Genomic DNA, 20,125 nt, shown 5'->3' with positions numbered 1-20,125 from the left:
AGCCTGTTTCACCTCACCTATGCTTGCTGTCTCATCCCACAGCCTGTCACAGGTGAGCCTGATTACATCCCTCTCCCCCATTATATCTAGTTTAAGCCCTGTCAATGAGCCCTGCTAGCTTGTGTGCAAACACCCTCCTCCCCTTATGTGTAACGTGAACTCCATCCTACACGAGGAAACCCTGTGCCATGTAGGCCATCCCGTTATCAAAAAAGCCAAAATTGTGGCTGTGACATGAAGCATGGAGCCATGTGTTAATAGAGTGCACCCGTCTGTTTCTTCAAATGTCACTACCCATGACTGGAAGAAGAGAGGAGAAAATAACCTGTGCACCTGATTCCTTCACCAACCATCCAAAGGCCCTGAAGTCCCTTTTAATTGACCTTGGGTTATGAGTCACAGCCTCATCACCACCCACATGAAAAACTAGTAATGGGTAGTAGTCTGAGGGCTGTACCAGCCTAGGAATTTTCCTGGCGATGTCCTTAACCTGTGCCCTAGGAAGGCAGCAGACCTCCCTAAGAAAAGAGTCCGCCCAGCACATCAGACCTTCTGTACATCCCAGAAGGGAGTTACCTACCACTATAACCCTTCTTTTCTTTCTTGTGGAGGTGGTCATAATAAGGGGGGTAGGCCTTTCAGATCCTGTGAGCACCTGTGGTGTAGACAGTGTAGGTGGTCCTTCATTTTCATGAGCCATTGACTGGCCTTCCACTTCTAAAGTCTCATACCTGTTGTATAGAGGCACCTGGGAAGGTGAGGTGAGCAAGGAGATATTTCACTTGCTACTCAGGTGTGGACTTGTTTTCATTCACCTTTTTTCCTTAACCTACTGTCTTCAGTCAGTCTGGGGGAGGCTAATGGGCTCTCTTGGTCTTGGTTACTTGGTGGTGGCCTTTCATGTCTCATGGGGGCCAGAGCTTGATCCCACCAGCCTATTTCTTTCTCTGATTCCCTGATACTTCACAACCTTTCTACCTCTTCTTTTAACTCTACCACCAGGCTGAGCAGGTCATCCACCTGCTCACACCTCACACAGCTGTTCTCTCTCTTACAATTCCATGCCAGTGAGAGACTCTGGTATTCCCTGCAGCCTGAGGTCTGGATGGCTGCATGTTTCCTTGCCAGTTCTGTCTGTGTTGCCGCCTCCTTCATGGCAAATCCAGGGGACTTTTTTCCAAGTGGCTACCGTAGTTAAGGAACCTCCTGCAAGGGTGATAACCACTAACTGCACTAATCTCTTGAGCTGGTAGACTTTCCTTGCCCTTGCCCCTCGCCCTTCTGTGTGAACTGCAGTGCTAACTGCCTCACCCGTTTGCTGGCCCTGTTCGTTTCACTCCTGGTCACCTGCGCTTCCTAGGGGCTGCTTAAATCTCATGGCAACGTCTCCTCCGTGTCAGCCTCTCTCGCGAGACCTCCCATTTCATCCCAAGAAAATATAAGCACATGCAATCATGACATATGCTTAGGCTAGTACCACTGATGAGATAATTCTGACTGCTTGAATTCGCTGAAAACCAGTTGTTTAAGTCAGTTGTAAGGTTCATCTGCTAAGCCAGTACACCTGCACAGGCAGTATTTGGCTGTCTTGTGGGCCATAGACTGAGCAGCAAACCTTCAACGGTGCCAGAAACACCTGGTGCCAGACACCTAAAGATGTTTAGCAAATCACAGATACAGATGGGTACCAAATGGGTTTGGAAAACCAGATCATTCAGCCTCACTAACTGCTGTTGGTACACGGCATTATTTGGTCCTATAACTGTAATCTCAGAAGCCTACTGTAGTTTCCTGGTTTTACTCCTTTTGTTTTAACTTGCTATGAAAACTCAAATCTTATCTAGCTCTATGTTAGTCACAAATGAGATGGCTCCTAATTGTGTTGATGGGCTTGATGAATGGCACACTTTGTTGTTATTATTTCTGTGACTGATCATGTCTCTTACTCTGCCTGTGGATCCCAAGAAGAATGCCAAAAGAGCATACAATGTTGAAGCCAAATTTAGCTGGGACAGGAGGTTGACTTCTGTAGCAAAAATTATTACTATTATAAATCTAAATTTAACTTTTCCTGAAAATTATCTTGAGCATAGGTATACATACATACACACCCACACACAGCTTTTGTTACTGTGTTAGACATGCGCTTTTTATATGTGTCCTATAAGTGATCATCTCCCTCTTGATCAACACACAGGCAACTCCACTGGGACTCTCTGGGGCTAAGAACACAACTTACTACAGCCTCACCTACAAGGCTGTGTGGGAAGATATGGTTATACCTTGCACCTTCTACAAATTGTTACAGTAGAGAAACTGCAGTACTCAGCTAACCAGTCATCACTGGGCCGCAGACTGCAAGACAGACAATCAAATAAAAATTCATCTTGGAAACAAGGTACAGATGTTGCAACTGCTTATTCTATTTCATAATATTTATGGAGATGTTAGAGAACAAGTGTGCATTATTAACCTGTGGCTTACCTTAAGCTTCTACAGAGATTTTTTTTTAGGTTATTTCAAAGCACTGTATGAACTCAAACCTTACAATAGTCCATTCAAAACCTAGTGCATAGAAAGATTAAGTGTTCAGAACCACAGATCAAAACAGTTCAAAACCAAAGCTAAATCTTGCCTCCCTGGCTTATTCCTATCCCTTGCCACAAGCACCACATTTGTAGCTGAAACCATACAGCTACTAGTATCAGTATTTACTGATCTGACAGCTGACAGAGTTTCTTCTGATATACTTGAGCCTAAGTAATAGAAGCACCACGCTCTTCAATGTTTAATGTCTCTTGGTAAATATGCTCAACCTTGTCCCTGGAGCTAAGACAGTGGGATTTTTGCAGACACAGTGAATCAATGCCAGACACCTGACCCACTGGTCTTCACTCTCCACCTTCTACCACTAATAGATGATAAATCTGCTTTGTTGAGAAGAAATAAAAAGCAATCAGCATGGGACTCCTTCATTGGAAATATTTATTTGGGCACCTGGAGTTACCACTGTCATTGAAACTGAGTGATGGCAAACCAGGGCCCTATTTTGGCCAGTACATGGAACAAGTAAAGCAACTAAGGTTTATTTTCACAAGATTGAAACATTCAATCAGTTTCATTGTAAAATGAATCTCCCAAACAGGTTTAAATGGGATCCTAGGTGGGAGTTGTTTCAGCCTTCAAATATTGCTATAGCTGATCTAATAAACTAAGTGAAGAAAAAATGTCTATACCAAAGAACTGAGTACCATGGCTACAGAGAAAAGGTTGTCTATAAATACTTGGGTCACACAAAACAGTACTGTTTAGAAAAAAATCTTGATGCATCAAATATGTAAATGATTAGATTACAATTATAAAAGTCATTGCAAAGCATTAAAGACATACCTGGCAGAGTTCCTACCAGTTAAATCCAACCTCCAATGCGCATCAGCTGTAACTTGGCTTGTCTTGTTAGGTAAACAAAATGTGTCTTCACTGTCATTGCCATAAAATATTAATGCACTGGAAGTCTCTAAACCTTGCTAAGCATAAGGCCTATTATCACACTTAAGAGCAAGCAATCTAATAAATCGCTGGCTGTATAAAAACTAAGTCAGCTGGCAGAGACAGTAATCTCCCTAAGGGATAGTAAGAGCCTAATCTTCAGCTACAGCAGCTGCAGTTCCAGAGAAATTATGTTTCTGCTACTCAGTAGAAATACATTTGTGCAGAATTCTGTTATTTAAGCTCTAATGGAATCGTTAGGAGTAACCATACTTTATCAACAATACAAAATTAACTACCAAAACCATCTATGACATAGGCTTATTACAGGCATAATTTTTTTTATTATTATGCTTGATCTTTGTTACTTTTAGTTAGGTCCAAACAAAAGCTGAGTGCTGCTAATACACATCTTCTAACAACATCAAGCTCATACATAAATAATCTTGTGTGTTTACTGAGCACTGAGACAATGTCCTTAATTGAAAACAACTTACTTGTTTGGCACTGGCATGAGGTCCTTGAGGCTGTATTTAACCATAAACACAATATTGTCATATACTCAGTAACAGAACAGATAACATCATGATTATGTTATTTTTATGGTGTACTTAGGGAACATACTGTGTGAATCAAGAGAAACAAATCACCAGAGACACACAAGACCGCACACAGACAAAAATACCTTAGTCAGAATATTATCAAAATTATTTATTTGTTACCTTTGGAATTAACAGGAAATTAGTCTGTCCTCAAAATGGACTAGAACAACAGCAAAATATCATAAATTACAACTTCAGATGATACTAAAATATTTCATAGGAAAAATGCATGTTGAAGAAATAATCTTAAAAAGCACTGCAAGTAAATGTAGGTTGTTCCTGTAAAAGGTTTTCATAGCTTACATGACAAAATAAATTACTTTATATTGTGTTTCCTTGCACATTTTCCATTAAATTCTATTTTAAGTGGATATTAGTAACTTAGTGGGTGAGCAGTTTAGATATTTTAGTGTAAAACTTATGGAACTAATATCATTTTTTCTTGAGCACTGGAGTCTATCTCTTTGGTCCCACATGAAATCAAGGAGTGATTAAGTTTGAAAAAGATATGGGGACGTCTGTAGTCCAAGCTATGCTCAAAGCACTGCCAATTAACTCAGGTTGCTCAAGGCTGCCTCCAGTCAGGATTTGAATATCTATCAGGACACAGATTCCACAACCTCACCAGGCAATCTGTTCCGGTGTTTAATTGTTCCCATTGTGATTATTTTCTTCCTGTGTAATTCGAATTTCCAATTATCCAGCTTCTGACTCTTTTCCTACCACTCTGCATCTCCAAGACAAGTCTGACTCCATCTCCCCTATTTCTGCCATTAGGTAAGTGTAAACTGCAGTAAGGTCTCACCTCTACCTCCTCCCTCTGAGGCTGAACAAACCCAGTTCCCACAGCCTTTCCATATACACCACAGGCTCCAGCCCCCTAACCATTCTGGAGGACATCCGTTAGACTCCTTCTACTGTGTCAACATCTTTTTTGTTGCCAAAAATGGACACAGCACTACAGATGTCTCACAAGGCCAGAACAGAGAGAAATAATCAACCTGCTGGCTGCACTTTTGCTAATACCTCCTTTACGCACCAAAAGCTGCAATAGCTGAAGCCAGCATGGCTTCTTAGATCTATCATGATATTTTTTTCTCTGACATCCTGACCATTTCATCAGTTTTCTATCTTGAACTTAATTTTAAGTTTCCTGGGAAAGCTCAGAGGCTGTAAAAAAGGGCTACTTATCTGCTTAGGGTTGTCAGCTCATAAAACCACATGAGAAACTGAGAAAGTTGGAGCTGTTTAGATTCAAAATAAGATAGATGCATATAAAAGCGTATTTGGAACAGAAAACATACATCAAGCAGCTCCTGCATGGCATTCTTCATGAGAACAAAGGAGTATGAAAAGACAGTGAAAGGCAGCAAATTTTAAACAGATAAAAGGAAATACTTCTTTTACAAAACTACACCTGTAGAAATCATTGGTATAACACATCACTGGAAATTAAGAACTCAGCAGGATGGCAAGATTAGGCATTACAGTAATATTAGTTATGATTGTTTACATTTAAAGATCCTTAAGGTTGCAAAAGCCAGTACTCAAAACTTAGGGAAAAAACCATGGCTCCCTCGTGCATATGCATTATGATACAATCTTCATGATTACCTACCTACATGATTACTCGCTATTGCCTCAAATACTGGTAATTCCTAGCTTTGAAGTAGCTGAATTTTCACCCCAATAACATTTCTAACTTGTTTCCTTTTCTTTAAACTGAAAAATAAATTTTCTATATGGAAATCTACACCAAGCTTCATGATGCTGGAACCACTAATTCAACCAGACAAGCAGCCAGTACCTGAGCTAATGACACAACTGGCTGCAATGAGAGATTCTTACACCACTAAATCACCTAGTAAAGGAGGGACAGAAGGGACTGTCATGGAGTTTTGCAATTGTTTCTCACACCAGACTAGGTAAAACCTCCCGTTCCAGAGACAAGAGCACAACAGTGACCGACCATTTGTCTGAGCTGCAGCAATAGTTTTCTCTGTCTCAGAGCAGTGTACCAAGCACTAGCCAGCCTCCCTCTTCTGTTTCTCTCCTCAGTTCACACCTTTACTTTTGCCTCTCCTGGCTGCTATGAAATTCTGAATTACTTCCTCTTACTTTCTTCTGACGTCCTGCCCTTTCATTGTCCCTACTGGTCCCCACAGGCCAATAATAACATGGCTTTCTAGTTAAGAAAATTTTGAAAGAAGCATGCCAATCCAGCTCTGAATCTTTTGGGGTTTGCTTGTTCTATAAACTGGATACAGAACAAAGCATCTCCCTGAGGCTGGTAAAACATGACAACAACTTCCATCTCAGGAGAAAGGCAGAGTTGATGTGTCTGCACAGGAATGACTGCTGGGATTACCATGTAGATCAGGCATGCTGCTAACATCGCTCTCACTGCAGCTGGAATGATTCAGTGAACTCTCTTCTGTTACAATAGCTGTGCTTTTCTTAGGCATCTAGTTAAAAATGTAGACCAGACAAAGGCAATATAATAGAGGTGATGCAGTAGAATGATTTGTAATTATACTTGGGATTCATGAATAGCCTTCTCTAATACAGTCCAGTCACAAGTCTTCATACCTTTCCTGTCAAGTTTGACCTGTAATTTGCAAGTGATATTCGTTTATTCATATAGATGCCTAGATAGTAAAAAGTGTCAAGCTATTAGGCAGCTTTTTACTGAAGAGTGATGTGGTAACAAATAGGAATTCTGTGCTTTCATCACTGAGCAGTTTTATCAAGGTTGAGAGACACCAAACTAGATCCTGATCTCATCTAAAGGGGCAAAATAAGCTTAGCAACTTAGCAGACTCAGCCGGGTAGGAAAGATCAGAATCTGGCTCATGAAGTTGAACCACTGAACCATTGCTTAATTACATTTGTTTAAAGTAATAGGAAAACAGCAACACCTGCCTTCACAAGGAAACAGGGAGGCTATAAAGAGAAGTTATTAATGTAACACTGTGTTAAACTGCTCTTTGTGTTAGGCCAGATAAATTGAAACAATTTGTCAGAGACACTGTCTGACTCATTAATATTTCTTTTCCATCAAAACAGAGAAACAACTGCCAGCTGCATTTTATTCCCCAGAGTATGGGGGATATAATCCTAATGCAGCGCATTCACTCTCCGATTCAGGCTCTCTTTTCAAAAACAGACCAAAAAAAGATAGTGGTACCGACTTCTTTAGTGCTCTAACATCACACTTACTTGGGAAGCAGGTGTCAATGATGCACAGCTGTTTCCTTTAGGATTTACTCATTGATACATAACTCATAAGCAGGTATGCTTAGCAAAAAAAGAAAATGTCTAAAAGTGGTTATTGTCTTGGTACTTGCCACATTGTCTTGTTGATCACACTGCTGAATTTGTTATAGGTCAGAGAAGACAAAATAAAACTTCAGGTTTATGGATTCTGGCATTTACTCTCAACTGTCAACAACACAATTTCTATCAAATCTTTCACATAGTTTTCACATAGCTTTACACAAGAGACTGAAAGAGTATTTGGAATAGTTTACGGTACTGACTTTTCCTTAAAATCAGCAACTAGATTTAGAGGGGGTAATTGTTGTACCTATTATGGTCCTCAATATTCCTTCCAATTACTTTAGAACTTCAAAAATCTTCATTTATTTGAGGCAATTTTATTGATTTCATCTGATTCATATTAGATTTGCTGCAAAGATCCATCTATTCCCTAAAGATTATGTCAACAATGCTAACCCAGAATAATCTAAGTGCAATGATTTCCACTCAAATTCAGATGCTGAAGAGAAATATATCCCTCCTGTGGTGGTATTGTACAGGCAAGTGGAGCTATTCCTTTTTTCACTTGGACAGCACAGTCATAATCAGTTCTTCCTAGAGACCTCAAATTACCTTCATTGTATATATTACCATATCCACACCCTTTGCCTCTGGGATTCCTCATTATCTGCCAGATTAAGAAAAAACTCAGTTGTTAATATAGCAGTTAAGATGGCAAGACGACTAATAGTGCTCAGCCCCTTATTGTGATAGACAGACACCAACTGTTCAGTAGTAATGGTCTCCCGTTCAACAGTTTCAGCCAGCACTTCTGGAAAAAAATATTATACATTTAGATAACTAGCAGATCTCACTCCTTCTCCCTTGAAGTTATGCAAGGATCTCACCAAAAGCTCTCACCTGCAGTTTTGCATTCTTGATCCAATATACCTTATTTTTGGAAAAGAAGTTGAAAATGTATTAGGTTCATTAGAGCATCTCCACTAAGATCTGGGCCACATCTCCAAAAAGACCTTTTGAATATAAGTTGTGACACTCAAGGTAGTTCACCTGATTTAAACTATTTTACCTTTAAAGGAAGGAAACACCTTCTTTCCACCATGAACCAAGAAAAGTCAGTCTAGTACATTTAGTATTGCCGCCCTGAGACCTGGTACCTGCAAAAGACAATTCAGTGTCCTAGGTATGCAGCACCATGATTCCCATCCTTTCCTCCAGTTCTTTCCAGTTGCTGTTACTGATATCTCCTGCTTACCGGACTGCCACGGATACTACCCACCTAGCTGTGAAAATGAGCATAGCTCATTCATCTAGGAAATCAGGACAGTCACAGGAAATATCAGCCACAGTCACAGAAAACATATTTAGAAATTGCAAAAGCACAGCTTTTTTGACTCAAAAAATATTACTCTTTTTTCTAGCTTCTGCTCAGCTTCATGCTTCTGGGCTCTTCAAGAAGACACTTATTCCCACTGGTAAAACCTTTTACATACAATATGAATGGCCATTCTGAAAAAGAAAACTATTTTTTTTCTCACTGAAATGGTAAATGCTATGGTTCCTCAAGAGCTGACTGCCAGTTCTGCATAGGTTGAAAGATTTAGAATAAAATATTTTGTTGTAGCCAACATTACAACTTTTAAAACTTTATTAAAAAAAAATTCTTTATCTTTTACAGATAAGTATTCCATAGCCAAGTTATAAGAACAAGTAACTGTTGTTAGTGCTCCAAGCAAGTTCAGTCATTAATGTACCGGATGCACTCCAGCAACCTTATCACTGCATCATCTGCTTGAGTAGATAATTACAGTATAAGTCTACAGTTCAATGCACTGGAATGACTTACAACATAAACCAAGAAATACCTTTGCCTGTTTCAGCTGTTCGGATGTTCCCCATAGGATTCCATGGTGTGTTACAGTCTATGCAGCTGCTGTCACTTTTAGAAAATATGAATGAATTAACCAACAACAACAAAACAAACAAACAAACACAAAACTCCATATGCTAAGTATCCTTATACTAGGAAATTTAGGACAAATTCCAGAGCCATGAGAGAGAGACTTTGCTTCAAGCAAGAGGAGCAAACTTGCAGGAAACCCACTAGCTGTTCTGCATGTTTGTGGAATAAGACTAGCAGGTAAAATGCAGAATGCATCGTATTTTACAGAAAGAGCAGCAACTGGCACTTGTAATGCTATGATTTTGATGGCAATTTATACTCCCAGATGACTAAGCAGCTGATATAAATCATGTTAGGTCACAGCCAATTGTGTAGTAGTAAAGAAAAAGAAGATAAACTGACCTAGAAGATAAACTGACCTGTTTGATGTATATCACAATGAGTTAACCTGCATACTGGCCATATTAGATGAAAGTAAATTCCATTCTCTGGCATTTACTTCCACCTACATTATTATTTAGAGCTATGTTGTGATGATATCATTAAGGCCACCCTTTCTGGTAAAGCCAGTGACCTGGCCTGGTGAAAGTAGGCTTGCTTACATTTTTGTAATGCAGATACTGCATATGCCATGACTTTATGATGGTTTATTCTTTTATTGAAGCATTTTATTTTATAAATAAATAAGTTAAGTAATACTTATTAAATCTTTGTTACAGAAACCTCTTCCTCAACAGAACGTGAAGAAGTCATTTGTAGATAGAATATTCAATTTCTTACACATGCTCAAAAGAAACAAATCCATCATAGGAGCTTTGCGCAGCCAAACCTGTTAAAAATACAGTACGCATATAATATACTTCCTAGCATAAATCCATGCAAGCTTTTTTTCTATATTTTTCCCTGTTTAAGTGAACAGCTTAAGAACACAGCCTTCAGTCATGTTTCTTTAAAGCCATTCAGTGAGGTATGTGAATCTCAGAAGTGGTCAGGAAATGCAACCCCCTCCGTCCCAAATCCAATTTCAGTGCAAATAGTGGGAAAATTTAGAGCAAACAGCAGGAAAACAGTGTAGACGATTTCTGGCTATGCTTTCCAAAATGGCTTAAGGTGATGAGCTCTTTCCAGGCTAAGAAACATTTTACTACACTACACTACAGAGACCTGTAATCCTGAGTAATTCAATTATGTAGTGAGACAGGGCCTAATTGCATGAAATATTGAGATATTGCAAATCCTCTGACAAATGACACAATTATTTTACAACACTAAAGGTCTGACTGGAAAGAAAGCAAGCATCATACCAAAATATCAACATTGAGATTTTAGTTCAGTTATTTTTAGTTATTTCAAGTTTGAATATAATGGTGCCACATGCAAACCTGTTTTGCTGACAAAGGGAGTTCTACACAAGACTGCAATGCTAGGAGTGCCATTAGATGGCAATTAGAATGAGATTTTTAAGTCATTACTGCTGAAGTAAGAGTTGACACAAAAATTAAAATAAAGAGTTCGCATAAGAATTTTCAAGTTTTCTGCAATTCATGTAAAAATTACCATTTCCTGATTAAAACTAGTTGTCAGTTGCTACAGAGTTGTCAGAATATCTCACAGTTGCCCAGACATTATTTTTACATAAGTGAAAGAGCTGGTGAATCATTTTCCCATCTATAAGTCACTGAGAAGACAGCACATTGGGACGAGAGCTTGAAAATGAGACAGTTGCAAGCTCCCCCGCTGCCGCTTCCAGAATGGATCCCTGCCTCAAGGAAATCTGAAGAGAGAATACAACTGTGGGTTTGTTTGCTTTCTTGGTTTTGGCACGATAACAAATCAATTTCCACTGGTTTCATTGGTGTTTTGTGCATGGTTAAAATGCATGCATTCTCCTTATTCAGAAGACAAGAATCTAGAATATGAGTTTCCAGAATAATCAGAACAAAGAAACAAATTATCATCAGAAATTATTTATTCACTTCATGTAATTATGAAAGGCAATTTAGTAGTGAAGCAAATCCTGTAATCACTGAGCAATGCAAACTGTTGGGTACAAAACAGCCTTAAATATGAAGTTTTATCTTTTTAAACTATGACAAAGGATAAGCCTGTCTTGTGGTGGAGAGGGGATGAGACAACTGAGAACACATTTTGTTGGCAACAGGAGTTTCATGAACCATTGAGTCCTTCTGTCTTCTTTGCTACTCTTCAACTACCTGAAGACTAGCATAGTCCCCTGTCACATCACAAAAGCCTCAGATACCACAGCAATAGGTATTGCTGGAACCCAGTATAACACAGCCATGACCTTGCCACAAGTTCTTTTTAAGCTAAAATGGGCCTATGTCATTGCTTAGGCTGACAGTCACATGTCATCATTGCTTACCTGACCTCTAAAACTCACATTTTGCTGAGAGTTGTAACTGTGGAGAATCTTTTTACTGATATACAGGATTTTGCTTGTTGAAACAAAACTACTGTTGATACAAAAACCTTTGATACAAAATCAGGAGTGACCTGAAACTAGACTGACTTCTGTTGTGTTGCCAAACATCTATAATCTGACAAGGTCTACCATGGCTTGATGATCTGTGTGCAGTGTAATAGCACATGTAATGAGGACTAATGCATAGATACCGTAGTACTAACACTATTCAAAACAGTAGCACCTTCACCACTGACAACATCAAAAAATGAGAGGACCACCTGTCAAGTTCCTGTCTCTCCCACCAAAAAGAACAGGATCTGACTGTGACTTCTTAAGTCTACCTGACTCAGGGAGTGGGCATAGTAATCTGTGATGTAAAATGTCATCAGTTTTATAGATTAGGATGTTTTATTATAATGTGCAATAGATGTTCATTAGCAAACACTTCCAATGTCTCTACCCCTGTCTTTTACATGCATCTTCACGCCATCAAACAGCATCTCATGTTGAAACACCTTGTACAGCACACAGACTTACAGCTAGATTCAAGCCCATCATTAGCTCTGAAATTCAGGTAAAGACTTTTTTTTCCTGTGAGACCAGTCTCTCTTTCAGAAGCAGTAAGGAAATGACAGGATACTCTCTTTCGTACCTACGGAGTATCCAAGTAACCACAATCATGTGATCTCAGACACAGCTTTGACGAAAGTAAAATCGCAAGCCTTGTGATGTACATACAGATGAGCAGAACGAAATACTTAGATAGAAATTTAGCTTTGGCATTCACTGATAGCTGAGCTGTTCCCCCTGGAATATATTAACAAAGTTTCTTTGAATGAATGAACATCTGAGTGACATACTTAGTGCCATGCAGATGATTGAATCTGGAAACAGACGTAAGTCTCCTGCTTTTACAAGTCAAGTCACCTCCAAAAAAAAAAATCAATGTATATGGAATAAGAGCTATTCTTTCCCTCTTTATTAAAAGTTTGTCACTGTCCTTTGTGGTACCAACCACTTTATTGCAACACCAAGCTATTTTATTCTGTTTTCTGTATTTCAGTCTGGCTACCTAAAGCCTTACATTTCTAAATTCTTGCTATAGTGGACATCGAATCATTTGACACACAGTGCTAGTAGCACACTTCAGAGAGTTGGAGTTTCATTTCTAACAGCTACATGTTTTAAGTTGAAGATATTCTTTTACTATTACCCAGTTTTATGAAAATAAAATGCATAAATGTTTAGAAGACAGAGAGGAGGAAAATGTTGTCTACGAATTCCAAGCATACAACAGAAAGAACTGATTTCAAAATGTGATCGTAGTCTATATGATGAAAATAATATTTTCCCTAGAAACTAGTCCATAATTTGAGTAAAAATATTCAGATATAACAAAAACCCCTTTATTTTCACTTCAACATTTAAGGTGAATAAAGCACAAAAGTCAAGAACTCCTAGATACAGTCAAAACCACAGCCTGCTAAAATATTTACGCATTACTTGCATTGCAAAGAATCATAATGCACTTGGATTTAAATCTGAAACAGATAATTTGCAGTAGCTCTGAGATTTCCACTTATATCCGAAACAGTTACCATTTGCAAAATATATTAAAGCTAATAGTTAAGAAAATCAAATTGATAATAATATATCTTACAGAATGGCAGATGCAGAAGACTGGGCCTTTTTGACTTTATTCCTGAAAGCTGCAAAACTGCAGCAGGCCGTTGAAGTTTGGCAGAGACAAGAAAACAAAACAGTGCTCCTATATTGCAGCAGTCTGAGAGAAACTCCACCAACTGAATTCAACTTTATACTCATTTTAGGGTCCTTTATTTATAGCTACAGTGATCCTCAGAAGTTTTACAGAAATCAAATAAAACACGAGGAGTGGCATATACAGAAATGCAAAGAACTGCTAGTCAGGAAACAAGCTCTGGACTTACCTCTTTCAGCAACTTGTTTTGTGACTCTTGGGAAGATATCCGATTTTTGTATGGCTTGTCTCCTGCTGTGTCAAAAACCCCTCATGTCTACACATCCTTGTAATACGTTTTCACTCACACACCATGTTTGAGTGCATGTAACTCTCCAATAAGGCATTGCTGTTCAGCAGTCACACCGGAGAACCCTTTCTGCACTCTGCCCCCACTCCATGCACAGGAAAGACCTCTATATACTAATGAAAGTTCAAGAGCAGCAGATTTTCCTTTACCATATTTTAAAAATTATTTATATAAAATTTAAAAAACTAAATCACCACAAATACCTATTAAAGATGATTTGTGATTAAAAACTATAATGAGTTTTTTCAATATTTTTCAGGGGGTAGGGGTGTCCATTTAATCTCATTTCTCAGAAGCAGTTTGTCAAACAGTTACGCTTCAGTTTGTTATAGCTTTTTATGTGCATCAGGCAGCTCTGGCTCCCACATCAGAAGGGAACTGATTTTAAGAGAGTTGCCAGCAGGGCCAAGCTGACTGCTTTGCAGGGCAACTACTTTCCTGTGGACTTCCTGGGCAGAGAAGAAGAGGGTTCAAGTTTTTAAATACCACTGTTTTCTCTCCATCTGGCCAGCCTTATTCCTCCTATTTCTTTATCTCTTTTCTCTAAACTGAAGAACATGGGGGGGGAAAAAAAAAAAAAGGAAAACCACCACTGAGTATTTTCCAGTTGCAGTTAATGTGCTATTTCAGCCAAACCAGCATGACTAGGTAAATAAGGGCAGAGAAAACCTCTTCTGAGACAGTTTTTATCACTGTCAATCTCAAAATGGGCCCAGCCTTACATTGCCAAAAAGGACTTACTAGTGACTGGCTACCGATGGTTTCTTTTTGATGGTTCTTTTTGCTTGTAAAAGGTGCACTATTCAATGCAGTCAATGAGTTAATTTCCTCTAAAAAAGTTCCAGAATACCTGCTTGCTAAAACTGACTTGCCTTCAGCTGAGTCAACAGAGAGAGGTCAGGAAGTGAAAAAGTTTTAAAACCTTGCCCTGCAAGTGTCTCACTTACAGGTGAAGGTAGATCCTTCATGGGATTGATTACCATAACCCCTTCATGAATGCGGGTGCCCACCATCTCACTCTTGAAGAATTAAGCAGGGCTTGCTGTTACACCTTTCCAGGAGGCAGGAGGACAGGAAATGACCATATTTTAAAAAAATCCCCGCCTTGAAATGCTCATTAGGAATTCCTGGCTTGAAGAACTGCAGTTATATTATCTTGTATAACTCTGTATTGCTATATAGGTGGTGTTAAGGTGACAGTTTGTCCACAGGGACAGTAAAAACTAGGTAGTGACCAAGCGGTATGATTACAGAGACTGCCCTCTTCATCTTTGGTCTTAAAGTGTGTCTTGTGAAAAAGATTGGACCAAAGCGGGAGAAGAAAAATTACTCTCTGGCCTAATACCTACACAGAAAAAGGGAAAACAGAGTTCTGCTTCCTGAAAAACATGGGATGGAGTTATGACTTCCCTGTTATGGAGAATGCAGCAAGTCTTGCCGGTAGAAACTATGTAAAGGGAGAACCATTCCCTCCACTTAATCATCTTGTGACTGATTTTCTCATTTATAGTGTGACCTGCACAGTGGCAGTAGGCGTCCTCCAAGAAATCTTATCAGATCAAGACCCACCACAAGCTCAGTCACAGTTGGGCTGTGGTGGCGTGCCTGATCAGGTGAATGGTAAACTGCTCAGCCCTGCCAGTATATAGGCTCTGGCGGCAAACCTAAGCATCCTGCAGGTCACTTCCAGTCTGTGTTAGACTTCTGGCATGAAAAATAATTATTTTTTCCTAAAAAACACATGAAAGAAGGAATTTGTGCAACTTGGGCAGCTGGGATGGGTGTTCTTAAGATTCCAAATTAACTATTTTTTCTATTTTAAATGACAGTTTTTCAACAGTAAGTATATTAAATTAGAATTTGGTGTTTAAACTTCAAGATCTAGTAATTCCAAGTGCTGACAACAATTACAGTGTTCTTTAGTAAAAAACATTAACAGCAATGCTTCCTTTTACAAAATGTTGTGATGGATAATGGATGTTAACATGTTCCCCAAAGTAAATTATTGCTTCTGGTGCCCACAGAAAGAGCAACCAATACCAAGGTTGCACCTGTACAAAGATGTCTTTGTTTTGTTAAAAAACAAGACAAGTTTCTCTTTTAGTGAATTTTTCTGTCAGCTAAGCCCTTCTTAGTAACTGCACTTTTCTAAAGTAGGATACATGTTTTGGTAGACATAGCAATGGAATGCAAGGTCGCTGATAAGAATGCACGTTCCATAAGTGAGAGGGGCAAGGAGGAGCGAACTGAACAGGTGACTAAAACTGATCAACTAAGTATTCCATCCCATTCATGTGATACTTCATATAAAAGTGGGAGATCATGAGGGTCTTGTCTCTTTTTTCCCTTCTTCGACTATGGCCGACATTTGGGAAGGACCCTGCCTGCCGTCCCTGCAAATCTGAGGCATAGTGACAGACCCTGCATCCTTGAATCCAGTTCCAGTTTGCCGCAGAGTCCAACCCAGGACTTCCAGGTGCCTTCTCTGCTGCTGCCAGAGCAGCCAGTGCTGAGTTGCCGGGAATGTCAAGATTGGTTTTGTAGATTTTGTATTATTTTCTCTATTTTATTAGTAGCATTAGTAAAACATTTTTAAACTTTTTTCTAACTTGCTAGTCTGTCTCTTTTCCTCCTATAGCCTCTGCTTAGTGGGGAAGGCGGGGGCTGGGGGGGAGAGGGGGTTAACAAAGCATCTGCCACGGTTTATTGTCACCCTGCAATCAAATCTTGACAAAAGGTTATATTTAAATGTGAAGTCTTTTTTTGTGGTTCACTTCTCTGTTAGAACAACAGTGACAACAATAGATGAGTGTGCAAAAATAAGCAAAGAAATGATGTTTTGCTGCCTCAGCTACAAAGCTCAGTCACATAAGTCTACTGTTGGAGTGATCTGGTAGATACTGTGAAAAAGTAGTACTGCAGGTGACTGCAGGTGCAGGTTGCCAACCAGTAATGGTGCTCCTGCTCCAACTCGGCCACCCAAAAAGCAAACATTCCCAGGAGACATTTCAATAAAATAATCTGTCCAACTAACACTAAGATGCTGAAAGAACAATAAGACTATATAGATGTCATCTGTAGAAGTCTCTAGATTAAGCGCGGTGCTTATAGCACAACATGTTTAATGTAGTAAAAGTAATTACAAACCATATCTTTTTGTAAAACCTTCCTTTGAGCTCTAGCTTCCTGGCCAGAAGAGCCACAGCCATATTACCTCTGTTCTATGTGCTGCCCAGTGGTTTTGCACAAGGTGGCCCTTTCCCCATGGTAACTAAAAAGTCTTCATGGGGCAGATACCGGCTGTTGCAAATCTTCGTTCTTTCTTGAATCTCTGATTAGGAATTTTACAATTAGCAGTTATGATTATTGTCAGTTAACAAAAACATTCACAAAGAGGTCAGCAAAATTTGCTAGGGGCCCAGTGGAATTGTAAACAATATATTATCTTGTCTCTGACATCACCATCCCCATATTTGGAAACATAACTCTTGCATAATCTCAGTAGCCTGAGTCCAGCTATAGTATTTTCTCACAAACACAACCAATCTTGACCTGACAGCTCTGGGGCAGCAGGATGGGGAGGGGAAAATCACATCTGTTCTACTATTTACTACCTTCAGTATTCAAAACTTGCTTGATACCCTAGAAAAAAGAAAACACTGGAAGTGACACAGAAACTTAAGGTAAAATAGTATCAAAATGCACCTGCTTGTTCTTAAAGCTTGAAAAATACATCAAGAAATAGCTATGTTTCATTTTTCTTCTATATTTTCCTTTCTTCTTAGACACAAAGAGATCCACAGCATTATTTGTCATTCTAAGTACAGCTAGCCTACGATTGTTTTCACTAGAAATGTATCCTTCATAAAAATATAATTTATATATTCCTACAGAAATTTTGTTGTGATGAAAATTCCCTGCCATTATTTTTCTCTAACTGCTTACTAAAAATTCTTTTGATATTAGTAATGAATTAGTAATTAGTAATTAGTATAATAATGAAATTATCCACTAAGTCCTACTGCTTTGTCCCTGCTGTTATAGTATGTACAAACCAGATGGGTAGGTTCTGTCTGGGCTCTCCTCCAAGAAGTTACCAGCTTTGTTTCTTGTTGGCCAAGCATATCACCTTCAATTTATAATTGCTGTCTGCTAACCCAAGGACACCAGGACTTTTCCTAAGTCATGTTTCCTTATTATATTTCTGCCAGTCCCCTAACAAGGATGCGATCCATGTACGTTATACTTGGGCAACCTTTGTGCTACATTACAGCCACGAGACGTGTGCCTATCTCCACTTGCAAAGAATTTACAAAGGTGGGAAAAGTTTATACTTTTATGAACTTTTAGAAGTGCAATACAATATATATAAAAAGAGAAAAAATGCAAAATTCCAGGTTTTATCAGAAATAAAAGAACGCATCAAAAGCCAACATTGGCAAGGGCAGCTCACTGTTGAATTTTGACGGACTGATTATGACAGAAGGTTAGAGATGTTTCACTAACAGGGTTTGGTTTCAGTTAGAGAGACCTCAGCACACTTATTTTTTGTGACAAACATACTAGGTGGTACATGCCAAAGTTTGTGTGACATAGCACATAACAAAAGAATAAGAATCAAAACATGACAGAGTATTTTGATATCAAGCAGTACAAACTTAATCAAAACTTATCAATGTCTCTTTTTCAGAGAGAACAACTGTTAAAGTCTTTTTTCCTGTCAAGCCATTCTTTTACTAAGAAAGAAAGAGCTAACTCTTTTGACTAATTCCCAGTTATGACTGAAAGGTGCTTCTCCTGCCTTTAATAAAGAAGCGGATCTGAAATCTAAGTGTTATGTTAAGCAGAAAGACAGTCTGCTTGGTTTGGCTCGGCCAGATGCACTGGTCTTTCTGCAGGATAAGCAACATGTCATTGCCCACCCCATTAGATGCTGCTGCCCTTGGTGGATGAGTCTCAGAAGCCCATGAAAGCAGCAGGGAGAGAAGGAAAGAGCAGAGGGTGGGAGGTGGAGGCACCTCGTATGCCTCTGGCATGGCTCCTTGCCCTGGAAAGGCTGCCTGCTCACACAGCCTCATCCACACTTCTACGTCGGATAGCAAAGTGACGATGACAGCCATTGCAACAGCAGCCGTCAGTGTGCAAAAGTGACGGGGAGCTCACAGCTGAGGCAGAGCAGAGCCACAGCCTCTTCCTCTCCCTTCCACCAGCACCTCTGTCGATCCACTGTGAACTCTGTCATCTTTTTAACAGATGTCTGGAAGGCAAGTAGGATGGGATGGCCTGTAACGTCACTTCCTTATTCACTGGATTTAACTTTGATGGGTCAGAAAATGGTATATCAGATTTCCAGTTCCACCTTTCTCTTCTTTCGCGAAGACAGGCTTAACAGTTCTAGGTCCAAATCACCAGGTATTTGTTAGGCTTATTTTAGTTTCTGCCTCTTTTTTTTTTTTTTTTTTTTACTTTTGCCATCAGCATTTTGGTTACGGCTACTGTACTATTTTATTTTGTTTTATTTTAAGAAAATAAATTAACTATTTAATTTCTACTTAATTATTTTTAGAATTAATGGACACCAATTGGCAAAAACGGCATGAAATACTATTAGCAGTCATTAATCCCATAGGCCACATCAGAAAAGCATGCACCAGTTAAAGGATCCTTGTGAGAATGAGTTTTACAAAGAAATCTCTGGGAGTGAAGAATAAATCTGCTGAGTGTGACCAACTTCCAGTTCCGCAACTGAATGGCCTTATTCAGCTTTGTGCCTTGGCCTTCACATCAGCTTTTTGCCCTGCCCACTCTCCCAAAATTTAATCATTTAACTCTCATCAAATATCTATTGTGGGAGATCAGAAAACTGGCATGAAATTCCAAATTGCCTCCGTAATTTGACAAACAATTTAATTTGTAAGCATTCCTGAACTATTGTCTGACAACAGTCAACAGCTGATCTTGCTATATTTTTAAACTGTTGTGCACAATGTCTTAGTACAGGTGTGTTCTAACACACTATATGAAAATGTAATTATTCCATGTGCCTGTTTCTTGCATTCAGCTTCACAGCATTGAGTATAAATGTTAGCAGCTCAGTTTTGAAGATGAGGCAATATACAGGGGATCCTACAAAATTTTTTCATTTAAGATTTATCCCATTTGAGTAATATACAAATCTTAATGTGGAGCCTAAAGTGAACCACAGCCACCCAGTAGTAGGATAAATATAGTGGTTTGAAACTTTTGTGGCATATGTATATTTGAAAATAGGAAAAGTTTAGCATATATTAAATTCTGAGGACAAACATTTATGCAGAAGTACTTCTGTTTCACGCTATACTCGTCATCTGTCATCTCC

This window comes from Caloenas nicobarica, chromosome Z, assembly GCF_036013445.1.
Source record: "Caloenas nicobarica isolate bCalNic1 chromosome Z, bCalNic1.hap1, whole genome shotgun sequence".
NCBI lineage: Eukaryota > Metazoa > Chordata > Aves > Columbiformes > Columbidae > Caloenas > Caloenas nicobarica.
The sequence above is the reverse complement of the archived record's forward strand: the minus strand, read 5'-3'. Positions refer to the sequence as shown.